Source organism: Somniosus microcephalus, chromosome 2 (genome assembly GCF_052327205.1).
Source record: "Somniosus microcephalus isolate GS21.2 chromosome 2, FLI_Smic_1.0, whole genome shotgun sequence".
Lineage (NCBI taxonomy): Eukaryota > Metazoa > Chordata > Chondrichthyes > Squaliformes > Somniosidae > Somniosus > Somniosus microcephalus.
In genome coordinates, this window is record NC_140988.1 from 90,576,953 (window position 1) to 90,590,506 (window position 13,554).

Consider the following 13,554-nt stretch of genomic DNA (forward strand, 5'->3'; position numbering starts at 1 on the left):
ACATACTGACATGAATCTGAATGAATGTGCCTTCATTCATTAAAAACGAAACCTAAAAACTGACTGGCAACAGGCAGAGATTCCAGCAAGAACGTGCAGCAAGAGGAAGGATTGTTCTGTTTTCTCTGATGCTGTAACATGAACTGTTTTGATGGTCCTTTTCAAAACAAAAACTATTATTAAAGGAATAAATAAGTTGAAACACTATAGGCTGGAAATTCCACTGTGTAATATTATCATATGAACATGTTAAGTATGTGTATTGTATTGAACAATTAACACAAAGACTTAAACGTATAACTCAAACAGGCCTTTACTGGTTGGAGGTAGGGACTGCACATAGGTCTTTACTTCATGCCCACAGGCGGGAACTGAGGGGAATCAGTACCCACAGTACTATTTATACCCCTATGGCCAGGAGTGGTACTGCGTATCACTACGCCCAACAAGTAGTGCAGTCCTGTCCATAGGTTCAAAGTAGCACACATATTACATACACAACATTCCTCCCTTCCTAGCTTTACAGTCATCTCCCCATTTAACATAACGTAATAACATATATACATATATAACTTCAGGTTTACATAACAGAATAACATAAATACATAGATAACTTCATGTCAAAAACAGATCACAGATTCAGTCTCTGCGGAAAACAGTTCACAGATTCAATCTCTGTGGTGTAGTCGGTTCACGTTGCTAGAGTGACTCATTCAATAGTCCTTCCATGGATTTAACAGTTTGAACTTCCGAACTGAATTGGCTCCGTTCGGAGGGACCACGTGTGTGATCTGGTAGAGGTGATAATGGTTCAGATGGGTCATCTTCTGTTTTTCCTTTTCCTTTTCTGCTTCTTGGAGACTCTCTGGGCTCCATTGTCAGCTGCCACAGCTGCCAGCTGCATGCGCAGTTCCTCCTTCTCTTCCTCCTGTTTCCGTCGTAGAGCCAGCTTCTCCCGATGTTCCGTAGACTTTTGGTGCTCCTCCATGATTTCTTCACTTTGGGAGTCGAAGTTACAAGCTGGGCAGGACAGGACATCGTAATATTCGGTGTCGTCCTGAGCTAGACCAGTGAGAGGGTCGTCTATTTCCTCCATACCTAGCTGGACGTTAGCCAGCTCTTGTTCCAAATCCAGACATCTTTCCTGAAGAGACTTCTTCATGTGTACCTCTGCATCCAGCTTTTTCTGGGCTTTCAGCAAGTCGTTTACTAGTGACCTCATTTGTGATTTTAATACTTCAACTTCCTTTGGAGATTGATTGATCGGACTATGCAATCCCTCTACTGGAGCAGCTGTTTCAGCGGTCTGTTGTTCTACGTTGACGTGAGTCAGCGTACTTTTGGCATCCAAGGGCTGCTCTGTTGCAGTCATCTCAGTCTGTGTTGCCACCTCAGCTCTTCCAATAACCTTTGAGAGCTCCGAACCCCTTTCGTTTGAATATTGAAGTTCATGTTCAAGTTTTTCCCATTTCAGAGTCCTGTCCTTCAGCATATGCAGGAGTTGGCTGACCGTTAACTCCTCTGACATCAGACGTTTTGTGTGCTCCTGCTCCATTTTCTCCATCAGCTGCTTCTGTTGTCTTTCCAGATTCTCCAACTCTATATCAAAGAACTCTTTCGTTGCATTCAACTCTTGCTCAAAACGGCGAAGCATTTGTTCTAATTGCTGTTGTAGTTTGAAATGGAGTTGAGTTCGAGCCCGGTGTCCCTCAGAAATGGGCACATCAGTAGACTTGCCAGACTCAGAATCCACAGTTAAACTATGTTGTTGTTGCTCAGTGGAATTCTGTGCTGAAACTTTGTCTTTTGCACCTGAGTTGGGCTTACCATCATCCGTTCCAGAGTCTGGGCCGACTATCTTCACCGAGTTCTCACTCGTTATTGTTTGTAGGAAATGCCAGTCCATATTCATTTTCCTAATCCACTCCCGTCCTAGTAGTGGAGGACCTCCTTCAGATATCACATATAAGTCCATTATTTGACTGTCTTCGCCCTTGTGGGCCACTGCAACCTCTATTTTCCCGATGGGGTACACTCTTTGCCCCGTGTATGTTTTCAATATAATCCCCGTATCCTGTAGGGGAATATGTTGGAATAACTTTCCGTAATCTTTCTTATTTATGACCGTCAATGCCGATCCAGTGTCCAATTCCAGTTTTACTTGGACTCCTTCTATCTGAAGAGTGACCCAAATTGTCTGGAGGTCTGCACCCTTACCAGCGTTGAGTACTCTTAAGCTAGCCAGTTCATTACAGCTTAAGCTAGCCAGTTCATTACTGCTAGCGTCTGAATCGGACTCCTGTTCGGTCACCTTGTGTACCTTTGCGTATTTTCCTTGCGGTGACTTCTTGTTGCTGGTCTTCTTCCCTGACCTGCATACTCTAGCTATATGTCCAAGCCTACCACAAGTTCTACATTCTTGGTTTTTAAACCAACACTGGTTCTGATCATGCGTTGTCTTTCCACAACGATAACATTTGCCAGAACTCACACCCAATTTGTGTGCACTGAGCTCCGGTGACCGTAGCTGCATTACTGCCGTGCCTCTCGCTGCGGCTTCGTGTGCTGCTGCCATAGTGACCGCCTTCTCAAGCGTCAGCTCATTCTCCTCGAGCAGTCGCTTTTGTGTATCCTGTTTAAATAAACCACACACAAATTTGTCTCGTAGTGCATCTGTCAATCCCGTTCCAAACTGGCAATATTTCGCTAATTTACGCAATTCCAGCAAATATTCAGCATTGCTTTCATGCTGTAGCTGCCTTCTGTCGTAAAATTTAAATCGTTCCGCTAGCATCAGCGGCGTGGGGTTTAGATGATCTTTCAGGACAGTAACAATCTCATCGAACGTCTTATCCGCCGGTTCATCTGGTGATAACAGGTGTTTCAATTGCCCGTACGTATTCGCACCCATTAAATTTAATAATGTTAGAGCTTTATCTTGGTCACGAATTTTATTGGCCTTACAATAATTTTTTACTCTTTCAACATATATGGCCCAATCTTCGAGGTCACTATCAAAGGTGCTAATATTCCCGTGTTTAGGCATTGTAGATTTGCAATTTCTCAGATTTTATTTTCTTTACTTGTTATCAAAGATGGCGGCTTCCCGCTCTTGCCGTCGTCCTCCGCCCACAAAATGGCGGTTTTCCCGCGCTTGGCGGTCTTCACCCGTCCCCTAACGCCGTCTCCCTTCAGCCCTCGAGTGCGGCCCTTATCTTCGCCGCGATCGATAGCCCGCGCTGTGCACCGCGACTCTCGCACCTTGAGCTTCTGCAGCCGCCGCGCCTTTCAGTCCGAGTGCGGCTCTTATCTTTGGTCCCGATCGCTGGCCCGGCTGCGCCCCTCACTTCAAAGCGGCCCGGCCCTTATCTGCCGATCGCTATCGCCCTACCTCTCTCTCTTCCCCAGTCCTGTCTTTACTCCGGTTCACAAGCTGATGGAGGCTTCAGGGTCCTAATGCCTGTCTCTTCCAGTCGCTGGAAGCTGTCAGGATTTCTGCTGCCCTTCAGTTTTGAGTGGGGTGTTGAGGATTGAAACCTCTCTTCAACGTCCTGTCTTTGGACGAAGCCGCCTGGAATAACTGCCGCAGGGTAAGAGCCTGACTCGTCGCCAGTGTTAAGTATGTGTATTGTATTGAACAATTAACACAAAGACTTAAACGTATAACTCAAACAGGCCTTTACTGGTTGGAGGTAGGGACTGCACATAGGTCTTTACTTCATGCCCACAGGCGGGAACTGAGGGGAATCAGTACCCACAGTACTATTTATACCCCTATGGCCAGGAGTGGTACTGCGTATCACTACGCCCAACAAGTAGTGCAGTCCTGTCCATAGGTTCAAAGTAGCACACATATTACATACACAACAGAACACAACACATTTTTAGTAAATTCCTGTCTGATATTTTAACAAAGATGTTAACCTGTTTGTCTTAAATTAGTTAATTCCCCCATTAAAATAGCAGACAAAGAAATGTGACACAAGCACATCTTCATATGATAATACCGCACAGTGTAGATTCCAGGCGTATTTTCGGTCATGTGTTCTGTTTCTCCTGGTAAAAGAAAAGGGGGTAAAAATTGGGTAGCGCCCCCCCGAAAAAGTTAACGCCCCCACGGCCAATTTTCCCAGATAGCGCCCCGAGGGAGAGGAGGGGCGCTACTGGAAGCGTCCTGCGGCGCTGCGGCATGTCACGCCGCGGTACTGCAAGCCTTCCTCCCCTTATTAAAGGGGAGGGGCCTGGTGCAGCGCGTCCCAGCACCCAGCTGGGCCACCAGGGATCGGGAGTGCTGGCAAACGAGCCCGGCACTCAAGTGGAGTGCCGGGCTCACGGAGTGCAGCCGGCACTCCACAGGGAGGCTTCATGGGGGCTGGGGACAGCAACGGGGGCAGGTGTTGGCAGGCGGTCAGAAACAAAAATAGCCGCCCACCACCTCCCCTTTAACTAGCGCCGTCCTGGCCGCAGGTAGGCCCCCCTGACCCCTGTGGACATAGCGTCCGGCGGTAAGTCGGGGAGCGCCACCCAATATTAGAGCTGGGGTGCGAGCGGGGCGCTGCGCACGGCAATGACATCATTGCTGGCAGCGCTAACGGTTAGCGCCGCCGCTAACCTCCCGCTGAATTTCGCAGGAGGTGTTAGCGGCGCCACGTCCAGGCGCTAGTTGATTTGCGCCCCGTTAGCGCCCTCTTAGGGCATTAACAGGACGCGCTAATCAACCGAATTTATCTGCCAAGGTTTCTTCACATTGGTTAAAATGATGCAAGCCTGCCCGCAGATAGGTGGACAGCTTTTTTAACCAAAAAATTGTCTCCATACTCAAGTACTGGCTGTCTAACACCAGGAATAATGGCTGGCACATTCTCTTGGAGTGAGTGGACAGCTGGCAGTGCTAAGTCAGGGACATCCTCAATACTTAAAGGTGGTGCAGTAGAAGAAAGCAAAGTAAATCAACCCAAAGGACGCTGGAAATGATAAACAGGTGAGTTAAATATTGCGGGGAGCAGAGACACTGCTGGGAAAGGCATGGATTTGACTGATTTCTCTAATGAAATTCAAATCTATCAGAGATTCATTTACTTGTAGCAAAATATAGCTTTTTGCAAAACTGGCAACTTTGAAAAAGAGTGAAGACTATTCTGTTCCTAGTTTGAGGGAAAAGGACTTGATGCTACAATACCCTTGCCTGTAAAATGAGTAAAAGAAGCTGCATTATCTCACTGACATGAATGAAATTTGGATAGTGTTATTGGGCCAGAAATTCCAGAACGGGGCTTGCACTATTTGCACTTACCCTGCGCTCCTGCCGATCAGCTTCTGGGACGCCTGAACTTGGAGAAATTGAAAGCACATTCCCGGGCAGCGTATGACGTCACGCCGCCCAGGAGTGCAGCCAGCGCGGACCCAGGAGCGTGCAGTGTAAGTGAGACACGCCCCTTGAGGTCTCAGTTTCACTGGACACGCCCCCAATGTTTCTGTCAAGCTGCTTTGCTTTTTTACATGCAAAGCAGCAGTTTAAATAGGTTTTTGGAAGTTTTTTGAAGATTTTGGTAACTTTTATAAACTTTTTAAAATGTTTACATTATTTTGAGTAATCTGAAGTAGTTTTAAAGAGAATTAAAGCAATTTAAAGACTTTTAAAAGCCCTAAAAGAATGTTTTTAATTCCATTTATTTATTTAGCAATGTCGTCGTCATACGTGTCTTCACACTGTTCCCTTTGGGGAACTGTATGAAGTGGTGGAAGGATTTATGGCCGTGATTAACGCTCATTCCGTGACCGTAACCATCTTTGAACCAGCCATTAGGGCGGTTAGTCCTATGGCGGGAGGGTTTTACGGGCTCCCACAAGCTATACAAGGAGGGGGGGCCACCCACACCCACGGACGCAAATATCCCACTGGATGTCAACCCAGAATTTAGAGCCGGAGCTCCGACTCCACTTGCCGGGACTGTTTGGAGCGGGGTTCGAAACCCTACCCTGATCTGGCCCAGTGGCGGGGATCCTACCGCTATGACAAACGCCCAATCCGATTAGCAACGTGAAATGGCAGCATAGGGCTCCAGTCACAGGGAGGGAAAAGGCGCAGGAAACGTATGGGTGTCACCTTTTGTGCGGAGTGGGCCTTTTGCGTAGCAGTAAGCATCCCCGCCGCTGGGCCAGAAGGAGTAGGGTTTTGAACCCCACTCCAGACAGTCCCGGCAAGTGGAGTCGGAGCTCCAACTTTAAATTCTGGGTGGACATCCAGCGGGATACTTGCGTCCGTGGGTGTTGGTGGCCCCCCCCCCCTCAGATGGGTTGTGGGAGCCCGTAAAACCCTCCCGCCATAGGACTAACCACCCTAATGACTGGTTCAAAGATGGTTACGGTCACGGAATGAGCGTTAATCACGGCCATAAATCCTTCTACCACTTCATACAGTTCCCCAAAGGGAACAGTGTGAGGATACGTGCGATGATGACCTCTTGCGCAATGCACCTCCTTGGACCCTCAGTCGCAGATGCGAGGGGGCAAGTCGTGCAAGTGTTAAATTTTTTATTTTATTGACATGTAAAATGTTGGCCCAATAATTCCCTTCCAAATGCGCTAGTACGGTCGGGGTACTTACGCATCTGGCCGGATGAAATGCCGGTTTTCAGCATGCACAGTGCATGTGGGGAAAACCGGCATTTCCTGTCCTCTGAACGAAGGGGTTCAGAGGCAGAACGCGTGCGACTGCACAGGCAGCGCGGGCGCAGTATAATTCGCCGCTTTCATTAATGCTTTCAGTGAGGTCCAGTCATTACAACTTACACATGAAAAAAGCATGGGTACAGTTGCTACAGAGGCTGCGGAGGAAGATATTTCTTATCGTGGAGCTTCTGAAAGTATGTATGTCTGTATATATTCCTTTGCGTGTTATGTATATATTCCTTTACTTATGTGTATGAATGTGTTATTTAATTATGACTTTCAGAGAAAGTAACTTATTGGAAAATCATAATTAAAAACATACATTCATAGTAAAGGAATATAAAACATACATACATATACGTAAAGGAATATATGTGGACATACATACATAACTCATTCTCACATTCCATTCACACAGCCACAATTGCTCCTTCTACCTACCGTTCTGAAAACCCTTTAAAAAAAAAAAAATTTTAACTTTAAAACTTACTTAAAATTTCTTAAAATATCTTCCCTCCCTTTCCCAAACAAAAATATTGCATTTCAAAAGCTCCACGATAAAATATATCTTCCTCCGCAGCCAATGAACCACTTTACACTTGCTTTTTTTCAGTGTAACTTCTAAGGACTTAACCTCACGGATTTCATGAATGAAATCCACGAAGTTCACTGCGCAAGCGCTGCCTGTGCAGTCGCATGCGCTCGAGGTCTGGAAATGCCGGCGTTCCCCGCATGCGCTGTTCATGCTGAACGCCGGCATTTCCAACGGCCAGAAGCGTGAGTAAGCCGACCGCACTCACGGTTCTGGCCTGGAATTTCTGGCCCATTGTTATAAAAATGTATTTAGATTAAAACATTTAATAGCATTGTTCTTATTTTTCACCATAATCTATGTTGCATTGTGGGCGTAGGTGGTTTCTTATCAAAGGAAATTGCTGAGAGAAACAGAGTTAACGTTTCAGGTTGATGACTATTCTGATGAAAGGTCACTGACCTGAAACGTTAACTCTGTTTCTCTCTCTCCACAGATGCTGCCTGACCTGCTGAGTACTTCCAGCAGTTTCTGTTTTTATTATACCGAAAGGGTTTGAGTGTATTTCAGAACAGAATCCAGTCTGATACTAAATCTGTGTGATGCCCATAGTTGCATTTATAACACAATGGCCCAGAAATTCAGGTCTCCACGGGTGAGTACACATGGGGTACTCACCCGTAAGCCCAATGGAAGTGCCGATTTTGTGCATGCACTGTGCATGCGTGGGAAACCGGCACTTCCGTTCCCCTGAAAGAAAGGGTTAAGAGGTGGAACGCGTGCGCAGGAGAGGCAGTGCATGCATATCAAACTTACGGATTTTTTGCAGGTTTTCCCGGGAAGGTAAGTCTCCAGAAGTTAGACATGTAAAAAGCAGTCGCAAGGCCTGCTTTTTACAAGGTAAGTGGTAAATTAATTAAAATTAAAACATTTTTTCCACAGGTTTATTATTTTTAAATACTTTAAAGAAAGGTAAGTTTATTTTTAGCCCCGTTAGAAAATAAAATTATTTTTTTCAAAAATTTAAATTATTGTTTAATAGTTATTTCATGTAATTTATAGTTTATTTAAAAAAGGTGGTTTTTAAAAAATTTATTTGAAGATTTAGTGATGTTTTGGGGCTTATAGTATTTATAGGTTTGACAGGTCTTCCTGTCAAACTTATGAATGAAGCATTCCCTGCTACCATTGGCTCTCCATGGCCCACGTGATCCCAGGGGACGCATCGAACTAACTGCGCCCCTAGGATATGCAAGCACTGCATGCCGGCAGTTGAAGGAGGCCCAGGATCACAATTCCACAGCTCAACGGCCGGCGCGGTAGGTAAGTGCAGGTCGGGGGCTTGCACCCGCGGGAAGCCCCCGACCCGAATTTCTGGGCCAATGTATTTCTGTAAACTTTTAAATTGTGTATCCAGACAGTACAATAATCTACTTGCAAGAATTCTGTCAAGTTCCCACAAATCCCTACTAATCCTTTTTCCAGCCACCTGACTACTATGTAAAGCAGTTGTAGCCGGAGGATAGAATCCAGATAAAACACGGCTTGTTCTGGGAACTTTGGGCTAGAAATTCAGTAGGCTTTGCGCCCAGTTTTCGCCCAAAGAGGGCTTTTGCGCCACTTGCTGAGCTTTCGCCGATATTCAGTGCTGCGGTAATGGCGGCGTTAGCCAGTAGCGCTGCGCCGCCACCGATGACGTCATCGGTGTGCGCAGTGCCCCGCTACTGCCCCGCTACCGGCCCGACCGCCATATTGAGTTGCGGCCGCCTCTGCCGCAGCGGCCGCAAACAGCGATCAGAAAACGGGGCCGTACTGTAGCGTTAGTGGGGCGAGTTAAGGCGGATGTGCGGCCGGCTGCTTTTTCGGCGGCCGCCTGCCCGCACCTCCTTCCCCGGCCTCCTCCACCCCCCCCCCCGCGGCATTGCCGGCTGTTTTCTGGGAGCCCGACACTTCTCCGTGGTGCCGGGCTCATTTGCCGGCACTAGCGAGCGGCGATCTCGCTGTTGCAGGCACCTCCCCCTTAAGAGAGGGAGGAAGGCCTGCAGTACCGCAGCCTGCCACTCCGCAGCGGGTGGCGCTGCGGCACCTAGCGCGCCGATATTCAGTTTCAGCGCCCCAAACGGGGGCGCCGAAACCCTTGAATAGCGGCCGGCTTCGACGTGGGGCGCTGAAACTGAATTTCCGGCGGGCGCAAGTGGCTCCGCGCACAGTGGTAACTTCTGGGCGCAAGCGAGCTGGCGGGCCCAAACTGAATTTCTAGGCCCTTGTCTTTATTACTGCTTATTATTTTTATTTTTCAGCAAAAGTAAGACTAAAACAACACCTGTAAGCAGAGTGGCTGCTTGCCTAGTTACTGCCCGCACAAGAAGGCAGAGGCTGTGTTTCATTGGAAAACGGCTGGTCACAAGTTGCACCTGATTTTCGTTCCACAAAATGTGAGTCCTTTCATCCAGGAATGTTCTGTACATTCTTGGTAGAGAAGGTGGATGTACTGGTTGTGTGTGTTTTCTTTAAATTGTTCAAATAGTATAGCATTTCTGTATTAAGATCAGTTACCAATTCTGTGGATGTTAACCTGATTCCCCTTCAAAGTATGAATTTTGTAAAGCCAGCCCTTTGTTACCGACCGCTGGGGATGGACTTGTAGTGCTTTTCCTTCACTGCCTCTTGAAATAACCATCGCAGTGCGACATAATGATAGTGAAATATGGATATGCCAAGGATATTTACACTGTGCAAAGTAAATGGTGCTATTCATTATCATAGTCTCATCTATCAATTTTGTGATCTATACTAATGGGAAATCATGCCATACTGTAAAGCGTTTTGGGACGTCCTAAGGTCGTGAAAGGTGCTATATAAATGCAAGTCTTTTTTAACACTTCAAATATGGTTTAATTTATATTAAAACAGCATATTATCCAATATATAATAGAAAGTCTAAATATGTTAGATGGCATTTAGGTTCTAAATAAGCCTTTATAGCTTTCAGTGAATAAATGAACGATACAATGCTACAAAAAAATCAAAGGCTTCTGATGTCATGAAGGTACAAGCAAACAGCTAGTCATTCAATCCCTGAGACTGTGTGTAAGGTTCTCAAAATTCCCACATTCCCCCAAGGTTATTAATGAAAGGGACCCTGTATGTGTAACGTCCGTGAGTAATTGAGACACGGACTGCAGAAGTTGGTTATAACAGGTGTTTACTGAATGGAGACAAAACTGGAACTACTTTTCAAAGTTACTACACAGGCTTATATACAGGGGTGGTCACAACTGGTACTGCAGTATACAGGGGCTGCAGAATATAGTTCCTTCTTCAAAGTACATACACTACAATTCCTCCCCTTTTAGCTAAACAGTACATAACATTTGATTAATAATTAAATAACATATTTACAATTACAGTTGCTATATACATTAGCTGAAGTTAAGCAATTATAAATTCAGTCTTTGAGGAGGCTTCCTGATTCTGTCCGGATAACGCCTCTTTGGGGTATCAGGTTCTTCTGGCAAAGTTGATTCGGGATCAATGTCGTTGTTTGGTTCGTCTGCTTCCAATATCACCGATTCTGAGGTAGATGCAATTGGTACTTTGGTTTCATCACCAGGTGTATCGGATCGTGGTGTGGATTTGACGATTTCCAATGACTCTAGAATCTGGTCAGCGTGGCGTCTTACAATGCTCTCTCCAACGTCCACGGTATACATTCGAGGTCCTTGCCGTGTGCAGATCGTTCCTGGCTGCCATTTCTCTATGCGGTAGTCCCGGGCCAAAACTGGTTGACCTATCTTAAAACTCCTGGTTGGCCTTTCATTCATATTCTGAAACTGCCTGTTCTCCACATCTCTTCTGATGTTTGGCTTAACCAAATCCAAGCGGCATCGTAGTCTTCGATTGAAGAACATCATGGCTGGAGTTTGGTTGGTAACCGCATGTGTCGCATTCCGGTAGGGAAACAAGAAGTTATCCAGCTTGTGTTGTAGGGGTATGTCTTCATTACACATTGCCTTGATAGCCTTCTTGAATGTTTGAACGAACCTCTCAGCCAATCCATTGGTGGCTGGATGATATGGGGCGGATGTGTAATGCTTAACACCATTTTTCTTTAAGAACCTCCGGAACTCCTCAGACACAAACTGTGGTCCATTGTCGGAGCAAATCTGTTCAGGCAGCCCATTTCTGGCGAATATGGTTCGTAAGGCTGGGATAGTTTTTTCTGTGGTGGTTAAGGACATTTTTATTACCTCTGGCCACTTTGAATGTGCATCCACCGCAATTAAAAACATCGAGTCCATAAATGGACCAGCAAAATCAATGTGCACCCTTTGCCATGGAGATGAGGGCCACTCCCATGGATGTAGAGGGGCTTGTGGTGGGGCGTTTTGGACCTACTGGCATCCTGCACAGCTCTTGGTCATCTCTTCGATTTCTCTATCGATTCCTGGCCACCACACAAACGCTCTGGCTAAGTTCTTCATTTTTACCCCTCCCAGATGACCCTCATGAAGCTCATTGAGCACTCTATCCTTCAATTTGGGTGGAATTACTACTCTGGATCCACACATCAAGGTTCCTCGGCACACTGACAGCTGTTCTCTTCTCGGCGAGAATGCTGGCAACAATGGTTCGCCATGTGCTGGCCATCCCTTCACCGTTAAATCATAGACCCTGGAGTGTGTCGGGTCATTTCGTGTTTCCTTTTCTATGTTTGCATTCGTCACAGGTAGACATTCGACTGTGGTCGAGTGGAATATCTCCACAGGATCCACTGCAGGTGCTTCTTCCACCGTCGGCAACGGTAGGCGCGACAATCCATCAGCATTCCCATGCTGTTTAGTTCCTTTGTACTCGATGTCATATTGGTGTGCCCCTAGGAAAAGGGACCACCTCTGTAGCCGTTGTGCTGTCATTATCGGGACGCCCTTCTGAGGGTTGAAAATGGAGACAAGAGGTTGATGATCAGTTAGTAGAGTAAATTTCTGTCCGTGCAGGTAGTGATTGAACTTCTTCACCCCCCACACCAGGCTGAGGGCCTCTCTGTCAATCTGGGCGTAGTTACGCTCGGCTGAAGTTAACGAGCGTGACGCAAAAGCTATCGGCCTCTCTGAACCATCAAGGAATTTATGTGACAGTACCGCTCCAATGCCGTAGGGAGACGCATCACACGCCAGTCTTATCGGTAGTGATGGGTTGTAGTGAGCCAATACTTCTCTTGAAGTGATCAGGTGTTTACACTTCTGAAAGGCCCGCTTACATTCATCGCTCCATTTCCATGCTACTCCAGTTTGTAGTAGGGCGTTCAGTGGGTGCAGAATTGTGGACAAATTCGGCAAAAACTTATGGTAGTAATTCACCAATCTAAGGAATGACCTCAGTTGCGACACATTTTCAGGCGCTGGAGCCTTAACTACCGCTTCGATTTTGTCAGGGGACTTATGTAACCCCTCTTCATCAATCACGTGGCCACAATACGATATCTGTTTCTTAAAAGACTCGCACTTGGGGCGATTGGCTCGTAGCCCATGTTCTCTTAGTCTAGTGAGCACCTGCTCTAGGTTGGCAAGGTGTTCACTGTCATTTTCACCTGTCACTAGGATGTCGTCCAAGTAACACTGAGTCCCCGGAATCCCTTGCAGGACTTGTTCCATCGCTCTTTGCCATATCGCTGGAGCTGATGCTACTCTGAATACCAGTCGATTATACTGGTAAAGACCTTTGTGAGTGTTTATCGTGAGATATTTCCTAGAGGATTCTTCAACCTCCATCTGCAAATATGCTTGTGCTAGGTCAATTTTTGTAAAACGCTTCCCTCCAGATAGTGAGGCGAAAATATCTTCTATCCTCGGGAGAGGATACTGTACTATGTGAAGGACTGGGTTCACAGTCACCTTGAAGTCCCCACAGATGCGAACCTTCCTTGGCTCCTCAGACTTATTGTTTAACGTTTTCTTCATGACAGAAATGATGGGTGTCGCCCACTCGCTCCAGTCTACCTTTGATAACATGCCTGCATTCTCCAGATTCTCCAGCTCTGCCTCGACGGCTGGGCGAATTGCATACGGTACCGGTCTTGCTTTGAAAAACTTGGGAATTGCATTCTCTTCTATTTTTATCGAGGCAGTTACGCCTTTAAGAGTTCCCAGTCCTTGTTGAAATACCTCTTTAGCGTTAGCTAAGATTTTTGACAATCGTCCAGGTGTGACGTCATCATCCTTTTTACCAGCCACAGTCAGTGCTTGAATGGAGTGCCAGTCTAAACTTATCTTTCTGATCCATTCACATCCCAATAACGGTGGTCCACCATCTTGCAGTATGTACAGATACAATTTCTGTATTTCCTTGCC

At 46.4% G+C, this 13,554-nt stretch overlaps 1 protein-coding gene across 3 annotated transcripts in view; it reads right to left on the reverse strand.

Moving 5' to 3' along the window:
* LOC147122798 (uncharacterized) overlaps window positions 1-13,554 on the reverse strand; it is a 412,926-nt gene that overhangs the window by 152,273 nt on the left and 247,099 nt on the right. The window lies entirely within an intron of this gene.